This window comes from Neofelis nebulosa, chromosome 10 (genome assembly GCF_028018385.1).
Source record: "Neofelis nebulosa isolate mNeoNeb1 chromosome 10, mNeoNeb1.pri, whole genome shotgun sequence".
Taxonomy (NCBI): domain Eukaryota; kingdom Metazoa; phylum Chordata; class Mammalia; order Carnivora; family Felidae; genus Neofelis; species Neofelis nebulosa.
Window position 1 is genome coordinate 71,884,045 of NC_080791.1, and position 18,108 is coordinate 71,902,152.

The window sequence follows — 18,108 nt, forward strand, 5'->3', positions numbered from 1 at the left end:
TCTAAATCACATGGGATATTCATCATAAAGCCCCTCACATCTGTGAGGCACCTCGTAGTTCACAAAGCATTTTCACACTCTTTATCTCATTTGTCCTGTGGTGGGGAGGGTGTGGGGAGTGTCTATGTGTTTCAGGGGCTCAGAATTGATTGCCGCTGCCTCTTCATCACATTTTCACCCCAAGAATCCTGGTCATAAGTGATACATAGGGCAACATGATCAAAGTCCAGCAAATCCTGCAAGTGTGGTCAGTTAAAGCTGCCACAAATACAAAATCTCACTACAGTCACTGACATACAGCCAACCACACTGATATTTGGCAGAAAGACAGGACAGATAGGCAGAATAGTGCTTCTCATAACTGTCAGAGCACCCAGACGGTTACCACCTTACCTTGGTACTCCCAGACCAAATGCATGGAGTGGATACTAAGTAAATTTGTACCTTGGCACATAATCTCTGCTCATGGGCTTGGTCCTGAACTATGTTCTTCGGTTCCCCTAGCTCTCAAATGTCCTGGCCACCCACTAAGATACTGGGTCTCCCTTTCTTTCCTCCCTCTCAAATACCCCCCTAACCCCCACCAAGATTTGCTTTACAACCCTGACTTCTTGTCAATGTCAAGCACAACCTAGCTCCCTTGCCCAACGCTGACTTTAGTATCATTCTCATCTAATTCAGCCTAGCCTAAAGGACATTGTGCATCAAAGGACGAACATATCAATCTTTGAGGGGGAAAAACACAAAATTCTGAGAAAAGCTCCATAAATCCACACCTTGGCATGATCCGCTGTAGAGTCACCCAGTATAAAGACAGAAACTAATTTCACCTAGTGAGCTCTGGAGCTATTAAGTGGTGGCCTGGCCAGCTCAGCCATCTTTAGGTGAGTTGATACTAATGCTTATGGCTAATAAAACACAGCCCTTTTCTTCAAGAGGCTTAGAGTCCAACAAGGAAGACAGACATTAAACATGTAGTTACACGTTTGTTGTGATGGAGATATCCCAAGTCTTTTGGAGGACCTTGCAGGTAGCAAGACCACACTGAACAGCTTCAGGGGGCACTATTCAGATTGGAAGCAGCTTACATCATCTGTTGGTCGGGGAGGTCCTCGGCACCAATTCTGTAGAAGCCGACCACATAATGCTAACTTTTGTAACACATGATTGTCTATGGCAAAAGTCAAGATCTTAGCCTTAAATAATGAGGCTGCCTTGCCCAAAGAGCTCTCAAGTATCCAAAATCCAATAGAGCTGTAGGTGGCTCAGAAAAGTGGGGTAGATACCATCTCTGAAGTGTTTTCACAGGACAGGCATTATTGGAGAGAGCCCATCTGGCTGTAAAGTAGAGAAAAGTCTCCAGGCTCTGTGTTCAGAGGATTGGAGCTCCAGATCTGTGACTTCAAGCTTCATGGTGTTGGGCAACTCAACCTGGTGATCTTTACTCCTCCCCCTTCCAAAGGGCACACTGATATCATTTTCATGAAGTTTCTTGTGAAAATGAAGTACAAAGTGCCTGGCACACAGTTGAAGCTTTAAAACTGTTTCTTCTTTTCTTTCTTTTCCTTTTCCTAAACTTGGAAGAGATTCTAGAATGCAGGAGTTGGGAAGAAAACAAGAGATCACCTAAAATGTTTTCATTTTCTAGATTTGTAAACTGAAACACAATTTGGAATTAATCTGATTATCAGTCATTGAAACACTCCAAAAATAATATGAAGCAATGATTATCGTCTGCTTTATGTGGGTGAGGCTCAGTTGTGTTGACAGTTTTACGGTCTGTAAAATAAGGATAATAATTCTGACTCCATAGGACTATTGTAAGGTTTAAATAAGAAAATACAGGAAAGTATCAATAGTTCTGTTAAGGTTTAAGGCTTGCTTAAGGTTACAGCCTGCCTTCAGGAACAGGGAGGTGTGAAAAACAAGGAATTTGTATTTTTTCTAGCTAGAATATTTTTTTAAATCTTGGTTATTTACAAGTGGGTGGTCTAAAGTGTTAAAAAGTCTCACCATAACCCTTTGGAATAGCAAGAGGTCAGAGAGAAGAAACCTCTCTTTTATACTTGATGGCTGTCTCCGAACTAAGGTGGAGGCTACAAGGTTTCTATCCTGTCTGTCCCTGCTTGCCCCAACAGAGAGAAAGGGACTCTGGGGGTGCATTCAGAAGGACACAGAACTGATAGGAGGGGGCTCAAATGTTCACTTCCTGAAACATTGGGGAAGTTTACCCGTGACTCGAGTTTGAACCAGGCCTTTTTCTGAGTGACCCCAAGGCAAGAATCTCCTGAGATTCCATCTGTCAACAGTTTACATTTCACTTGAACTTTCTCTAGGGCTATGGAGCCATGACTACTGGTGAGATGTTCTTTGTATAATAGCCTGAAATCAGGACAATTGTTGTTGGCCGGGGTGCCCATTTTCATGGCAGTCTAGCATCTGATATTTACTGAACACTCACTATACATCAGGCAACCTGCTTGTTAATAAGCATCCCAAATGGGAAGGAAAGAGCCAGAAAGAGATCTGCATTAAAATCCTGTGCTGGCCACTCACAAGCCGTGTGGCTTTGGTCAATCCATCTGGGCCTTGGCTTCCTTCTCTATCCAATGAAAGGAAAATCTCAGGAGTCAATGTCTCTGGCACACTCTGGGGTTAGACATATGTTTTTTCCTTCCCTCTTTCAAAAGCAGGCACTCTGGAGTGAGTCTGGCTTATGTTGTGGTTTCTTCACTATATATAGGACTTTAGTTCCCCTCTAACTTGTGAAATGGGACAACAGTAGGATTTACCTTATGCAATCGAGTAACCATGGGATGAATAAGTGTAAGTACATTCATATATGTAAGGCATTTAAGACAACCCCTGACATATTCTAAGCTCTATATACATGTGAACTACTTTTATGGTTGCTTTCCTTCTACCTTTCCTCCCTTCCGTCTTCCCTTTCCCCACAGTCCCAATATGACCAAAGATCTCCTTCTGACACCACAGTCCATTTGCAGTTCTCAGTTTTCAGACCACTGATCTCTTCTCAGCATCAAAAGAGTTAAGATCCTTTCAAAACCAAATGCCTGAGCCACAAGCCGCTCCCTCTCCTTTTACAGAGGCTAAGGCCTTGATCATTTCTTAATGTAACTACTTCAGGAAATTTGTCGCGCTAATAATGTTAATATGCCTTATTTCTACACCGCTCACGCCCTGAGCTCTCAATCACTTCAAAACACAGTGATTGAAATTTTTCAAAAGTCTTTGATTTGGAAGTTGTTATGTAGAACACTAGTCAAGTATAAATATGGCAGAGTGATTTAAGGCGGTTGGAGCAATCCAAATGTTTAAGCTTGTTTCAAATAATTATCAATCTTTCTGCTCTGCATTTTCAACACCCCCCTTCATTGGAAGGAGTGGTCCTCGCCGAGGCCTGGAGCATGCTGTTGAGGCTGCCAAGTGCCTCTCCGTTCCCCACACTGTGTCTCGTTGTCATAATCATGTTATTAAATGCTTAATGGTTTGTGCTGTTCCTAGTATCAGAGACACAGGTCGCGGAGACAACTGGTCACCCTGGAATCAAAAGCTCATTCTATGTCTGCATCCATTCAGGGGGACTCTTCCCAAGCTACAGCTCTGGGGGTGTGCCGCCAAGGGGACCCACCTGTCGGTTCAGAGGTGCACACAGAGGATCTGGCCGAGCATCTGCCTTGAAATCCTGGTCCCCAGAAGGTCCACATGATGCTATTGTGGTCCAGGACACCTTCTGGGGACTATTTCTCAGCTTCTGGGCTCCACTTCTTATCTTCCAGCAGTGACGCCCATCTTCTTGGATCTGCTTGGATGGTGACAGATTCTCGTGGTGGGGGTGGGGGTGGGGGTTGCCTGCTCTCTTTGCCCACGTGCACATCACATATCCGCCTCCCTTCCTGTCCTGGGACATCTCTGACATGAAAGTGAGAGCGACCACGCAACCTGCTAGCCCTGTGCGCGTGTAACTGGGAACACGGGCAAGTAAATGGCCAGAGGACCACCTGAACCAATGGAGGAGAGAGGCTGATGGGTAAATATGTTTTTCCTTCGTGCTCTGACTTCTCATTTTCTGAGTCTCCTCCAAGGCATGGGAGAAGCATCGGTCACCTGTAGCACATCCTCGTATTGCCTTTCCCTCCTGTGCTGTCTCCCTCCAGCGGGCCTCTCTCCAGAGCCCTCCCTGACCAAATAAACTACCTGCACAGAATAGCCTCTGCCTTAGATTCTGTTTCCAGGTGAACTCAGGAATTACCCACAGCCTAGAGGATTAAGCTCAGAAAATTCCCAGCCTGCCTTCACCCCTCCCAAATGGACATGGACGAAACTAGAGCATTTGGATTCCCGAGAACAAAGGGAATGAACAGAGCCAGAGACACTTTAGTGCAGAGGAACAAGGTGACCCAGTTGCCTGAGCACAGAGTGACCAGGGAGCAGAGCTACCTCAGCACAAAGGGTCTGCTTGACACAATGTTGTTTTTAGCACCAAAGAACCAGTGGTGAGATTAGTTCAGATGGCACAGTTACCATAAATGGCACAGGGGATGAAGGGCTTGAGCAGAGGGAGACCAAGAAATACAATTACTTTTGACAGAAGAAGCTTCAAGTAAAGAAGCTGCCTCCATATAAATGAGCCAAAGCCTAGAGTTTCCTTTGCATGGAAGAACCAGAGCCAAGGTTTCCGGCTCTCTCCCCCTGCACCACCACACACACACACACACACACACAAACACACATACACATGACCCCCCCCACCCTGCTGCTCCCACTCTTACCTGTGGAGAACATATGAGGGAGAGCATGGGGTTTGGGCTGGGGGAACCAGAGATGAGCTGGGGTCCTCAGGGACGTACCCTAAGCTGCCTGTGTGACTTGGGCAGCTCATACAACTGTGTGAGGGACACTTGTCTCTTCCATGAATGGGGAGTAAGTAATAAAACATGGGAGAGTGGGGATCAACATCCTCTGTAAAACTGTCAAATATTATGTACTTCCTGTTGATATTACCATCCCATACAAAGTAGATGTTTCACTGAGGTCAAGAGGCATGGAAATTTATCATTATTATCACTGTTGTTATGATGATTATGGTATAAAATTTGTGCAGCTGTAGTTTGTATTTTCACATTTTCACACCTGTGGTGTCCTTTCATTCTGTCAAAAATTCACCTGGCAGGTTGTACCGTTTCCCCTCATTCTAGAGAGGAGGAAACCACAACTCAGAAGACAGTGACCTTCTCAACACACTGAAATGCCCAGCAGAGCCAGGGAACAAAGCAGGACTTCTGGGTGCATATCCTTCCCTGTGTTCCTGCCCCAACATATAGGAAAGGGGAGGTGGGGCTCCATATTTTCCAATTTTAATTGGAACGATGCTGGGAGATAATATTTCCACTTAAGAACTCTGAGATGATAGTGCTCTGTCTCCCTCTTCCCCGGGGCCATTCCTGGGTGGCACTTGCTTCTTACTGTCAGATGGAGAAGCTTCTCAGGCCTATATTTATGTAATAAGATATGGCAGCCTGTGTATTTCTGGGACATTATTACATGCCTGGGGTGGCAGTAGGAGGCTGAGGCTAAGGAAGATTCCTTGAGCGCTGCTTTGGATATTATAAGATATCACGTATAAATCAAGATGGGGTATGAGATAGTCAAGGGGGCAGACAGCCACTCAGAAGGCAGTGCTGGCGTGGTTGTGACATCACTGCCAGCCAGTCCCACAGCTTCTTGGTCTTGCAGAGTCTCCAGGTGATGTGAGCATTTGAGGCCTCAGAAGCATCCAGATTCAAAGTCATCCTCTGGACTCTGAAATGGTGGGGGTTGTTGAAGTCGGAAGGTCACGCACTCCGTTGTGTCCATCTTGGGCAAGTGTGATGTGATCCAAGTGATTCTGGACTTAGAAGACTTGGAAAAGTCTGCCTTCCAGCACACCCATACTTGCCATTGGGTAATCGCTGGATTTGCACGTCTCAAGGTCTTGCGGGCTGTGGTTGTGGTTTTACACTCTATTTGGGGGAGAGGCCCTTACTCTCTGCCAGGTTAAATGACTAGCAGGCATTACAGATGGCTGCCGAGCTGATCAGAAACAGACCTCTGGGCTGATCTGTAACTGGATCCCTGAGCTCTGATGTCGCAGCCAAGGTTAGGCAAATCCAGGCCACACGCCGGTCTCTTTGGGGTGTTCTCGTGTGCGGCATCCAGGCTGTGATGAGGAACAGTAATATTTTCCAGAGGCTTTGCCCTCAGGGAACTGATAATCTGGAAGAAGGTATAAAAGAAATACGCTCAGATAAATCCGATATGGGGCAATAAAAAGAAATACAAGGACCAAATCATGCTTAACTGTATGCTCAGTGTGTGGCAAAAAATTGGGGATAATAGTTACTCGGTCGCTGACCGTCGAAGGGATAAAGTGCCCTTAGAGCTCAGAGAGCCAAAGGAGTCTAGGTTCTCCGAGCCTCAGGTTTCTGGGCTATAAAGAAAGGAAAGTGGGACTTCCTTTCCCTGTCTTCCTTGCATGTTTAGAGTGAGAAATTAAAAATTGAAAATTACATTATAAGCTGTAAAGCACTACCCAGTTGTCAGTGATTGCAATGAACCTGATGATCACACATCTAGCCAGCAGTAAGGGGGACGACTCAAAGAAAAGACTCTTGAGGGTTTGGGAGGTTCATCAACCCTTACAGCCTCTTTTGCCTCCTCCCCCACTATCAGTGATGTGGGTTAAGCCCGATTTGCAAAGACTTTCAACTGCTGGTCCCTTGGTAATGTCTGCCCTGTATACTCAGTTGAGTAAGACCATGAAATTTCCCTGGGACTCAGCGGAGGAATGCCCTGATCACTTAGTAATGTGGGCCACAGACCTGGGTTGGAGAATAACAGCATGCATGGCATATATTTGGCCACTTTCGCCCAGACCCTTATTTCCTCATTCAGTGCAATAGCTTCCTAATTGGTCTTCATCTTGTGTTGTCATTCAACCCCAGTCCATCTTTCCCTCTGCCACCAAAGTAGTCTCTTCCCAACACATACATTGAACTGTGACATTCCCCCATGAAAGTCATTTGAGAATTTTCTTCTTGTTCCATGGAATGTAACCAAACTCCTCAGCAAGGCCTACAAAGCCCTCAGTAACTTGGTTCTCACCTGGTTAAGTCGCTCTGGGTCAATACCCTCAAACTTGCGAAGACATACCAAGAGAACACAGCCAGCTTCCTCCCCAAACACATCCTGCCTTAAAATATATTCATCTTTAGTACCCAATGCACTTACTGCCACCTCTGTGAAGTCTTCCCTCACCTTCTTCAAGTAGAATTGATCCCATCTTTTTTTATCTCCACGTCACCCTATATAGATATCTATTATAGCATTTTTCCTGTGTAAAAATGCTATATTATCTTGCTTATTTATCTCCATCACTAGACCATGAACTTTGTAAAACTGGAGACCATGTTTCACATATATACCTTTGTATTTATCCTGCACCGTGTTTGGGATAAGATACGTGCTCGGTAAATATTTGAAGAACAAATAAATGAGATGGAGAATGTACTAAATTGGCCAGATTTATATACAGCCCTTTCTATGGGGCCCCTTTTTCATAAGTCATCATCCTAGGATCCAACTGGATCTAGGCAGTGTAGAGACCTAAGGTATCCATCCTGTAAGCTGGGTAGTACCTTATGAACTGCCCTATCAGGAGAACTCTGATAAGCAGGGGAAATGGTCACAAACCAATCAACCATGTCTTGTCTCTCAACTATCTGAACTTGAGATACAGATAGTCAATTAGCAGAAGCAGAAGGTAGAAAATACAAGGAGAATGTCAACTTGGTTACCACGAGATATTAGAAGCTACGAGTAAACAGGAATTATAAGCAAGACAAGGATGACATTTACATGGAGTAGAGAATAGGGTAATTGGTTGATAAGGAAGTAGGGAGAAGCAATCAACTCTGGTCTCTGAGAGATTAGCTCTAGAACTATCTTGGATCCTGAACAATGTTTTGGTATCCACATTATATTCTAGCTACATTGTTAATCATACCAACACACACACACACACACACACACACACACGCACACACAAAACAAGAAAACAAAAACCAAAAGCAAAACAAATCCTGAATGTGTTTCTGCTAAATTGAGAGGGTCTATTCGGGAGGGTCTAATTTAAAATGCAAAGTACATGGTTTCATAAACAGTGCAGGTGGAATTCAAAGACCAGAGCCCTGTATGGTCAATAGTTGACCTCAGAGCTAAACAGAGATGGTCAGGGATGAAACTCATGGTGTGTAGGGAAACCTGGTGCCCAGTCCTGGTTTGAGCCTCCCTCATGCAGAACTACTTAGATGTGTAGACATTGATTTCTACCTGGAGGTTCACCTCATCATCACATGCCTGGAGGAAAAAAGATTGACTTCAAAGAGCTGTGGAACTATTTGAATAGATGAAAAGCTACTCTTTATCAGGTAAAGAGCAGACAATCATTATATGAGTACTTCCCAAGCTTTAATGGACATTCAAATCACCTGGAAAACCTGTTGAAATTCAGATTCTAATTCTGCTGGAATGGGGTGGGGCCTAAGATTCCTCCCTTCTAACAAGCCTCCAGGGGACCCAGCTGCTGCTGGTCTGAGGACCACATTTTGAGTAGCAAGGCTCTAAGTGATCCCAGAGGGAAGAGCCAGAACCCAGTGGAGGAAGTTAAAAGATAAAAGTTCTAGCTAAGGAATCCTCTACCTGCTCAGAGCCCTGTGGAATGGAATGTGGTGCTTCGGTGTCGAAAGACAGTAGAAGTTAGGCAACAATATGGGAGACACGCATGACAGACAGTGGACCACCACAGTCAACTGCAAAGTCGTTTGTTGATTTTGATAACTATGTACCTAGTTGACTGTTTTTAGACATCTAAAATTTTACATCATGTATTTATTCTTTTTTATACATCACCTATTTAATTCATTTATTTCTTAATAGGGGATTTAAAATAGTAAACAGCTTACTAAATAAAATGATTAACTAATTTAAATAAATACTTTTATTAGATCTAGCATACAAGTTCCAGAGGGCGGGGACATATTTTGCCTGTTGTGTTTTGTTTTTTTTTTCACTGATGTGCATCCAATACATGGTAGGTATTTGACGTTTGTCGAATGAATGAAGGCGCATAAATCTGAAGGCAGACATGAAACTTTATCCATGGGCCTTGTCTAGTACATCTCAAAAAATGTGGTAGCCCTGCAAAGTATTCCAGTTATATTTTTAAAAAATGATGAAACAAAAATTCTTCAAAATTCAATGCATCTCCAAATCACTTGACATACCAAGATTTTGGATGAGGAAGCGTGAGGCAGGCTGAGGGACAAAGCACAAACTAGCACCACCGCCCCCCATCCCCCAGCCCTGGCAGGACGTGTGTGATACTCCTTGGACACTCCTGGCTACCCCAAAACAGGAAAGGACAAAAAAAAAACCCAAATGGTTAAACTGATAAGAGTCTCCACCAGTTTACCAGAAAAAGGCAATCCCATCAATAGCTTAAAGTCCAGGAACTCCCTACCTTGTTAATGTTAATGCCTTGCTAAAGGGAAAAACAACCTTAGCTTTACAATGGCTAAGCCTCCAGTAAGTTTTTAGCATGTGAAAGTCTCTTTGGAAATAATACCCTATTGACTTTACCTCCCCCAAGTCCAAGGTATATAACCAGCCATTCTACACAACTCCAGGACAGCTCTTCCTGCCCCCCCCCCCCGTGGGTCCTGTCCCCTGTGCTTTAATAAAAACACAATTTTGCACCAAAGACATCTTCAAGAATTCTTTCTTGGCTGTTGGCTCCGAACCCCCTGAACCCTCTACCACCCCAAAACTTCATCAGCATTAATGCTAAGTTTTACTTTTAACAGAATTTTGATCAAGACATGAAAAGATTAAAAGCCCTATAAAAGGATGCTTTGGTTACTCTGGAAAAACTAAAAGATTTTACGAAGGCGTCTTTAGACGTCCCAGAGTTGCCTTTCCGGTCAAGTTTTCCTTCTGAACCTCCATCGTTTTGTCCCATCTACAGGTCAAAACATCATGGAGATCTAGGTTAGGACTCCAATGCCGATGACATCTCTAAAATACCGTAGGGTGCCTATTTTCATAGTCTTTGGATGCCACGTGCTGCCCACCACGTGAAATTTTTCCTAGTGCCCACATGACTGCCCGCGGGTAGCCAGGGCCAGGCCTCCTACCAGCCAGCGCCTTTCTGTCAGCAGGGACAGGCATCTGAGGGCTGGCCAGTGTCAACATGGCCGTATTGCTCAACCCTCTGGCATCTCTTATGTTCTTCATCTCCCTTTTAGGCCATTTTACTCTCGTCTTGGACATTCTCTCTCCTCTCCACATTGGTTTTCTGAACTCCGACCCCTTTGGCCAGTAGACCCATAGCTGGAATCTTTCTGAGTGATCTTGTTTCTGTCCCCAACTTAAACTGGCTTCCTGCTTCTTTCCTATTCATATTGCAGAGCAGACCCGGGAGCTCTGGAGTTTCCTTCACACGCCCTCCCCCAAATCCTAAATCGGCTCCCCCAGCCTTTGTTCTCTTTCTCCTCAGCCTTCCCCAGAGCCAGAGTTCTGGAAGGACATCAGGCGGTACCTGCAGCAGGCCCTTCCCAGCCCACTGCGGTGTTGCTAGAAGGAAGGTGCAGCCGGCCCTGTTCTGCCTTCCTTCTCTTCGTTTGCAGCCCACATCCTTAGGCAACAGGTCAGCCTAAGACCCTAAGACCCTGCTACAGCATCGCTCCGACACGGAGAAGGAGATGGGACTGAGAATGAACTCAGGCCAAACAAAAACTATTTTTGATTGTGCCTTTTTTTTTTTTTTGAGGCACACCATAACTCGTTTGCCTGAAGGAAAGGGGTGATATTCCAGCATCTGTTTGATAAGCACATCAGACAAGCCCACGGATCATGGGAACCAAGAGAAAATGGCACTGCGGGGTTACGTGAGCCTCGGATGCATTCCCAGACACAGCAAGTGTTACTGTGGGATGACACAGACCAGAGCTCAAAGCAGATGCTGGTTTGTCCTGTTCTCAGAGAAAATGCCTGCTGGAAATCGATCTTTGAGACAGGGTCAAAAGCAGCAATGCTCTTTCTGGCTGGTAGCCCTCTCATCCAAGCCTTGTCTCCACAGAATTTCACTGGGAAAAAGACAGACCCCAGAAAAATCTATGTGACTATCTTTAGAATTAATCGTGATTGATGCTCATCCAAGCTAGTGACTGGATCCAGGACAGGGAGAGAGATGTCTGACCACAAGCCTGCGTAGGATATTTCCCAACTTTGCTTTCTGTCCCATTAAAATCTCATCAGGACAAACCCTTTGGGAGACCTAAGACAGTCCCCCCGGAAGCATTTGGAAAAGCAGATATCTGGGCAAGAAAGAGGGCGTCGATTTAGATGTTCACCACTGGACGGGGATAATAACAAGAATGGGGCAAACAATCATCAGAACTGATGAGAACCTTGGAGATCCTCAAATCCTGATTTTGGAAAGGAAGAAAGTGGGGCTCAGAGAGAAATGAGGACACGTCCAAGGTCACACAGTCACGAGGTGTAGGGGGAAGGTGAGCTAGGACGCGGACTCAGTTCTGCGGACACCCAGCCCAGGCCTTTTTCCTTTGCACTGAGCCTTGAAGGACAGCCTAGGAATTGGCGAGGACGCTGCTTCCCTTTTCTGCTGCTCTGGGGCTAGGGAGAAATGGTCCAGGGCCTAAATGCAGCTCTCAGGGAAGTCTCTAGCAGGTTGTCAAGTGCTCCTGCCAGTGCTGAGCTGGCAAAGGAGGGTGGGGAGAAGTGCTTAGAAATCCTGAGCACTGCAAGGTGGCCTGTAATTGTAAAATTCCATTTCCTTTCAATTAGCAGCTGATTGCATTTGATGAGCTGCAACATTGTTTCCTCCGTGTAGATTAGGAGTCAGAGCAGTCAATGAGCTGTGAAATTCTCTCCCTGCTGAAACAATAGACAGTGATTAAAGCGCAGCTAATCCGATCATTATAGCTAGAGCCCACTGATCATTAGCTGCTAACCAGATCCCAGAGAGCAGCTCCAGCCCAGCCGGCCAAGGCAGACGGGATGCTGCAGGTAAGTGGTACTGATGTGCTGGCTTCCCTCCTCTCCATTCCCAGAAGTCTCTGGTGGGCCCAAGGGCCAGGTGAAAACCAGGATGCCACCGTGGAGGCGGGGAATGGGCCTGACAAGGACAGGGAGGCAGATGTAACAGATATGGGATAGAATTCCAGCCACCCCCCTCCTCCCCCCCCCACCCCCGTACACACACTCTGTTGTTTGTTGTTTAACCTCTGAGCCTGATAAGTTATTTGCCCCAAATCCTCAATAATACCTTCCTTGTGTGGTTGTTCTAAGGATTAATATCACAGCCTAGGTAAGATCCCTGGCATAATGCTAAAAGTCAGTAATAACACTAACTAGCATTTCGAGTGTTTGCTACGTGCCCAGCACTGTTCTAAGGGCTTTATATGGATTAACTTGTTTAATCCTCATAACAGCCCTGATAAAGTAGATGCTATTATTATCCCCATTTTTTTTTCCCCCAGTGAGGAACACAGAAGTTCGGTAATGTGCTGGAAATCACTGAGTGACAGAGCTGGGATTTGACTCAGGCCAGGGCAGAGGCCCAGCTATTAACTACCCCACTTTGCTGCTTCTCAGAAAACGTTAACACTCATTGTCTCCTTTTGCTGGGCCTTCAGTTTTGAAACTTTGTTGTGTGGATTAGCCAGAGAAGGTGTTAAAAATGCTGATCCTCAGCCCCAAGCCCCAGAGATTCTGATTCGGTATGTTAAGGACCAGAAACAGGAGCCTGGGCGTTACTAATCTCCATCCGCCATGCTGGTGCAGTGGCCCAGGACCTCCCCGGAGAAGGTTCTGGTGAGGAGCGATGTATCTGCATCTCCTAGCCTGATGAGAAAAGCCTCACTGCACTTATAGAGGACTAGACAGAGGCAGAAAGCATAGGCTCTCGGCTTTGCAGCTGTTCCTTTCCTTACAAGACTGGCCATATAAATCCTCCAGAGCAGGACACCTTTAAGAGTAAAAGGGGGAATGCTTATAATTATTTCCAGACAACAAGCACAAGGTGGGATTTCCAGGCAGACTGGGCATGGGGCACTGCTGTGCCCTGCCCCCCTCCCTTGGTTCTCGCCTCCAGTGCTGAGGTTCTGTGACAGCGAGCACCTGTGGAGCAGGACCAGCCTCGAGCACTGGACAAGCGGGAACAGTAGAGTTGATGTCCCCAAAGCAGCATCAACCAATGACAGATAAGGAGGCTGTGGATAAATGCCCCAGCATCCTGGCCTTCTTGACTGGAATAATCACTCTGAAAATGTTCTGCTCCGTTTTCCAGAGTTCCCCCTCAGGGCTGAACTCCGGCTGTCCACCATCATAAATCAGTTAGAACTTAAATGTTGTTGTCTTCCTTCCCTTCGCTATTTTATGTTTCACATCTTTGCCGGTTACTTCCTGGAATCAGCTCCCGAATGAGTTACGTATCCCCCATATCCCTTCCCCAGAGTCTTCTTCTGAGCTCAGAAACGGTCACTGTTTCTGTTTCCTCAAGAATAAACTGGAAATAGGGGCGCCTGGGTGGCTCAGTCGGTTAAGCGTCTAACTTCGGCTCAGGTCATGATCTCGTGGTTTGTGAGTTAACCCTCCGCGTCGGGTTCTGTGCTGACAGCTCAGAGCTTGGAGCCTGCTTCAGATTCTGTGTGTTTCTCTCTCTGCCCCTTCCCCACTTGTGCTCTACCTGTATCTCTCTCTCAAAAGTAAATAATAAAAAAAAAATTTTTTTTAAAGAATAAACTGAAAATAACAATTGTTGACACATGTAAATCATAGGACATGGCAAGCACTCAACGGAGGAAAATGCACAGTTCTCTTGTGACTGTAAACGGTGAGAATACAGGTCACTGCTCTGGTTCGCATCTGGAAGCATCTTTACTTCCGATGCTGCCATTGCCTCTTGTTCCTCCTCTGGATTGTTGCAACACTCCCCCGCGAGGACACCTGCTCCTCTCGCATTCAAGGTGGCCTCGAGGCCACGCCAGGGTGCTGTTCCCCTTTTCATCACTACCTGCTGTATTCCAGGCAGAGTGCTAGGCTCTGAGAAAGTGTAATGTAGTGTTTTTAAATCTGTTTTGAGAAATGACTCAGGATGACCACTTCTGAAGGAGAACACAAAACTTACATACTGAATGCAGAAATCTAACACTTCCATGAACATCAGTACACATTTCTAAAGTCCCGAGTTTATCATCACTCTCTGAAATACCTTTCATCACTGCCACTGAACAAAGTCCGCATGTAGCTTTCAAGGTCACTTCGTAACCTCTCAGCCACCCAAAAGCTTCGCTGACACTGTTTCTGCTCAGAGGCCTCTCCTCGCAGAGAAAATGCCGCAGAAAACCCCCTCTGCAAGGCTAGCCCTTCTTCCCACTCTTCGTTCAAGTGAGACCAATGCGAGGTATGCTCGCCTACTCCTTTTAATTTTTTGCCAAGCACAGTTGAACAGCTGATTTCAGTCATTTCTACCTATGGTTTCCTCCTTAAAGCTAATTAGTTTCTTTTCAAGTAATTGCAAATAGTACATTTTCCAGGCCCTTGGAGTCAAGGCTGACAACTAGCTGGTTGGAGTGGGCTCTTATCAATAGCTCACGGAAATTAGACGCGCAAACATCACACTGGGTCCCCAAGGGTTGCTCTGAGTTGTTGAGAATAAATAGCTCATGGAAGTCCCAGGGCTCTTTTATGAATGGTCCCGCTGATGCAAAAGCTCTGGGATGGTGTGGGCAACGGGGTAGTCGGGACATTCCCTAAGCGTCAACAAGATCAGCTCCCCATGCACAGGATTTGCTGTGCCCTAGACACTGTCCTTGAGGCTGACTGTGGTCCCGGAGACAGGTGCTGCAGGGTGGGGGCTGGGGGTGGAAGAGAAGAGATTGGGAAGGTTTCAAGAGGTGGGCAATGATGTTCCCTGGAGAAGGAGGGACAGACAGGCTTCATGGGCTAGTAACAGACCAGTGAGCCTGATTGGCCATTCCCAGTACCTCTAGCAGGTACCCTCCAGGAATCAAACATGGGTTCAGGCCTATGAAGTTCTAGTTCAGTCTTTGGGACATGATGAGAGCTCATTCCCAGATCTGCTGTTCCCGTCCCATCTGGTGTTATGTATTGAAGGGATTTCTTTTATTCTTCTTTCCCTTCAATTTTAACAGCGGTGTCTTAGACCTTGGACGAGGAGGGCAGACTTTTTCAGACTCCACAGTTCAATGCATGTTGCGTATCATCACAAGCCCATGCAAGCCCCTTTACCCTTGGGTTCATTTCCTAAGGCTGCCATAACAAATTGCTACAATCAGGCTTAAAGCAACACACATATACTGTTTTATAGTTCTGCACACTACAAGTCTGACTTGGATCTCCCCGGATAAGATGAAGGTGTTGACAGGGTGCCTTCCCTTCTGGAACTCTCTAGAAGAGAATCTGTTTCCTCCCCTTTTCTAGCTTCTAGAGGCCTTCCACCTCCATCAGCTCTTGGTCCCCTCTCTCCATCTTCAACGCTGGTAACTTTGGGCCTAATCCTTACTTGTGCTGTCATCACTCATAAATAGTCACATCTCTCTCCGACCCACATTCCTGCCTCCCTCTTCCACTCTTAGGGACCCTGGAGGTTACACTGGGCTCACCTGGATAATCTAGGCTAATCTCCCTACATGCTGATTAGCAATGTGAATTCCATCTGCAACCTTAATTCCCCCTTGTCACATAATAAAACAGATCCACAGTTCTGGGGATTAAGTTGTGGGCATTTCTGGGGGTGGGGGCATTATTCTGCCTTCCACAATCCCCAGTCTTACTCCCGTTCCTTGTCCTTGTCAGCATCTACTCTAATGTGCACATGTATTTAATACGTGCCCTGAAACACACGTTTCCTTGTAAACATACCATCAGTGTAGTTTTTTGAGAGAGAGAGAGAGAGAGAGAGAGAGAGAGAGAGAATCCCAAGTAGGATCCATGCTCAACTTAGAGCTAATCATGGGACTCGATCTCACGACCTGAACCAAAATCAAAAGTCAGAAGTTCAACCAACTGAGCCACCCAGGCGTCCCTATGTACATGTTTTTAATTGGCATATATGGTATTGTTCTATGTTCTGTGTGTGGTATTGTTCTTCCATTTGTCACTGAACACAATTTATTTTTAGAGAGAGACAGAGAGAGAGCACAGGAGTGTGTGTGCACAAGTGGGGGAGGGGCAGACAGGTAGAGAGAGAGACTCTCAAGCAGGCTCCACATCTGACCATGAGATAATGATCTAAGCTGAAATCAAGAGTCAGGAGGTAAACCAACTGAGCCACCCAAGCGCCCCATGGACACCACATTTTTAAGGTCTCCCGCGTCATTCTGGACGCACTGAGTTTGAGGCTGCTAATGACTGCATGCCGGTTCATAGTTTGCGTTGGCCTTGGTTTACTCATCCACTCTTCCATGAGTGACTCCTAGCCCGCCATTACCCACTCCACACAATGTCATGACAGACATCCTTGCTTGGGTCACTGTGGACCTATGTAAGCATTTCTCTGCAAAACACATCGAGGCTAGGATTGCTGGGTCCCAGGCTATATATCCCTACTTAATGTCACCAGTGAATATTTGATTCTTTTGGTGCTGTGCTAGCTAGACAGGGACCAGTATAGGCTCAACTCCTCTTTACCATGATAGTGGTGCAGTGTCTTCCCATATCAAGCCTCTTGCCCGGGAGCAGAATGCCCGCTTTGCATGTCTCTGATGTGGATTTTTGTGTCTTGCACAGGTTTCAGAGTCACTAAATTGTCTGTCCTCTGGTAACGTTTGGAGTCTCCGTCTGCTCTCCTTCTTCATGTGTGAAGCACTGTGCCCAACCCTGGGCTTCATTAGAGAGGTTTGTTCTGTGGCTCTGTAAGTTCAGTTTTATTTCCAACCCTTCTCCTACATCTTCATGCCTCTGGACTCTGGCAATTCAACAAATATTTCTTGAGCACCTATTGGCTGGAGTATGTTACCCCCACTCCCCACGCTGGACACTGAGGATGTGGAAGGAACAATTAAAGGGCTACTGTGTGGTGTCCTGTCAAGCTCCAAAACTCAGCTTACATCCATTTACCTCTCCCCAAAACCAACTTAGACCAAGCCAACATCACTGGTCACCTGGACAATTGCTTTTGTCTCCTACTTGGTCTTTCCATTCCTACTCTTTGCCCCATCTAGTTCTTTCTCCAACCAGCAGCCAGAGTTAGCACTTGAAAATGTAAATCAGAGCCCATCATTCCTCCATGTCTGTTGACATCCTATTGCTTATACAATAAAATCCATATTCCATGGCCTTGTTTACAAAGCTCCATGACAAGTGGTAGAACATTTGACAGCAAAGTTCCATGACGGCTCCCTGCTGCCTGTCTCTCTGACCTCCTCCATGTTGCTCTCTTCTTCATTCACCAAATCTCAGCCACATTGGCCTTCTTTCTCTTTCTGGAATAGGTCAATCTGTTCCTGCCTCTTAGCCTTTGCATTAGCTGTCCCCTCTGCCTCAAATGTTCTTCCTCCCGAGATGCTAATGGCTTGCTTCTTCTCATTACCCATACTCTGGTCTTGTTTTTGTTCTCTGGATAGTGCTTATTTATTTATTAGCACTATTTATTTATTCATTTATTAATGGTTTTATTGCCTGCCTTCCTCCATGGAGTGTGAGCTTCACGAGAACGATTTTATCTGCTGGTTCGCGTCTCTATCAGCATGTAATATACTGCGTGGCACAGAGCGGGCACTCCAGATTGACTTTTGAAGAATAAATGAAGGAGTCTCAAGCAGTAGTCAGGCTTGGCTATTGTCATCTGCAGAAAACTGTTAAAAATACTGGCATCCAGGTCCCACCAGACCAAATGAATCAGAATCTCTGGGCGTAGGGCTGACACTTTGAAAAGCATCCCAGACAAATGTGCATCTGGAGTTGTAAGCCACCCATTTGAAAGGTAAGTGCCCATCTCAAGCA

At 45.9% G+C, this 18,108-nt stretch overlaps 1 long non-coding RNA gene across 1 annotated transcript; it reads right to left on the bottom strand.

Annotated features, from left to right (window-relative positions):
* Nucleotides 1–5,056: 5,056 nt before the first annotated feature.
* LOC131487535 (uncharacterized) lies at nucleotides 5,057–17,449 on the bottom strand. Its single transcript, XR_009249808.1, has 2 exons — nucleotides 17,268–17,449; nucleotides 5,057–6,276 (listed from the first exon to the last, which is right to left on the bottom strand). It is a non-coding gene; the product is annotated as an uncharacterized LOC131487535 (long non-coding RNA).
* Nucleotides 17,450–18,108: the final 659 nt, after the last annotated feature.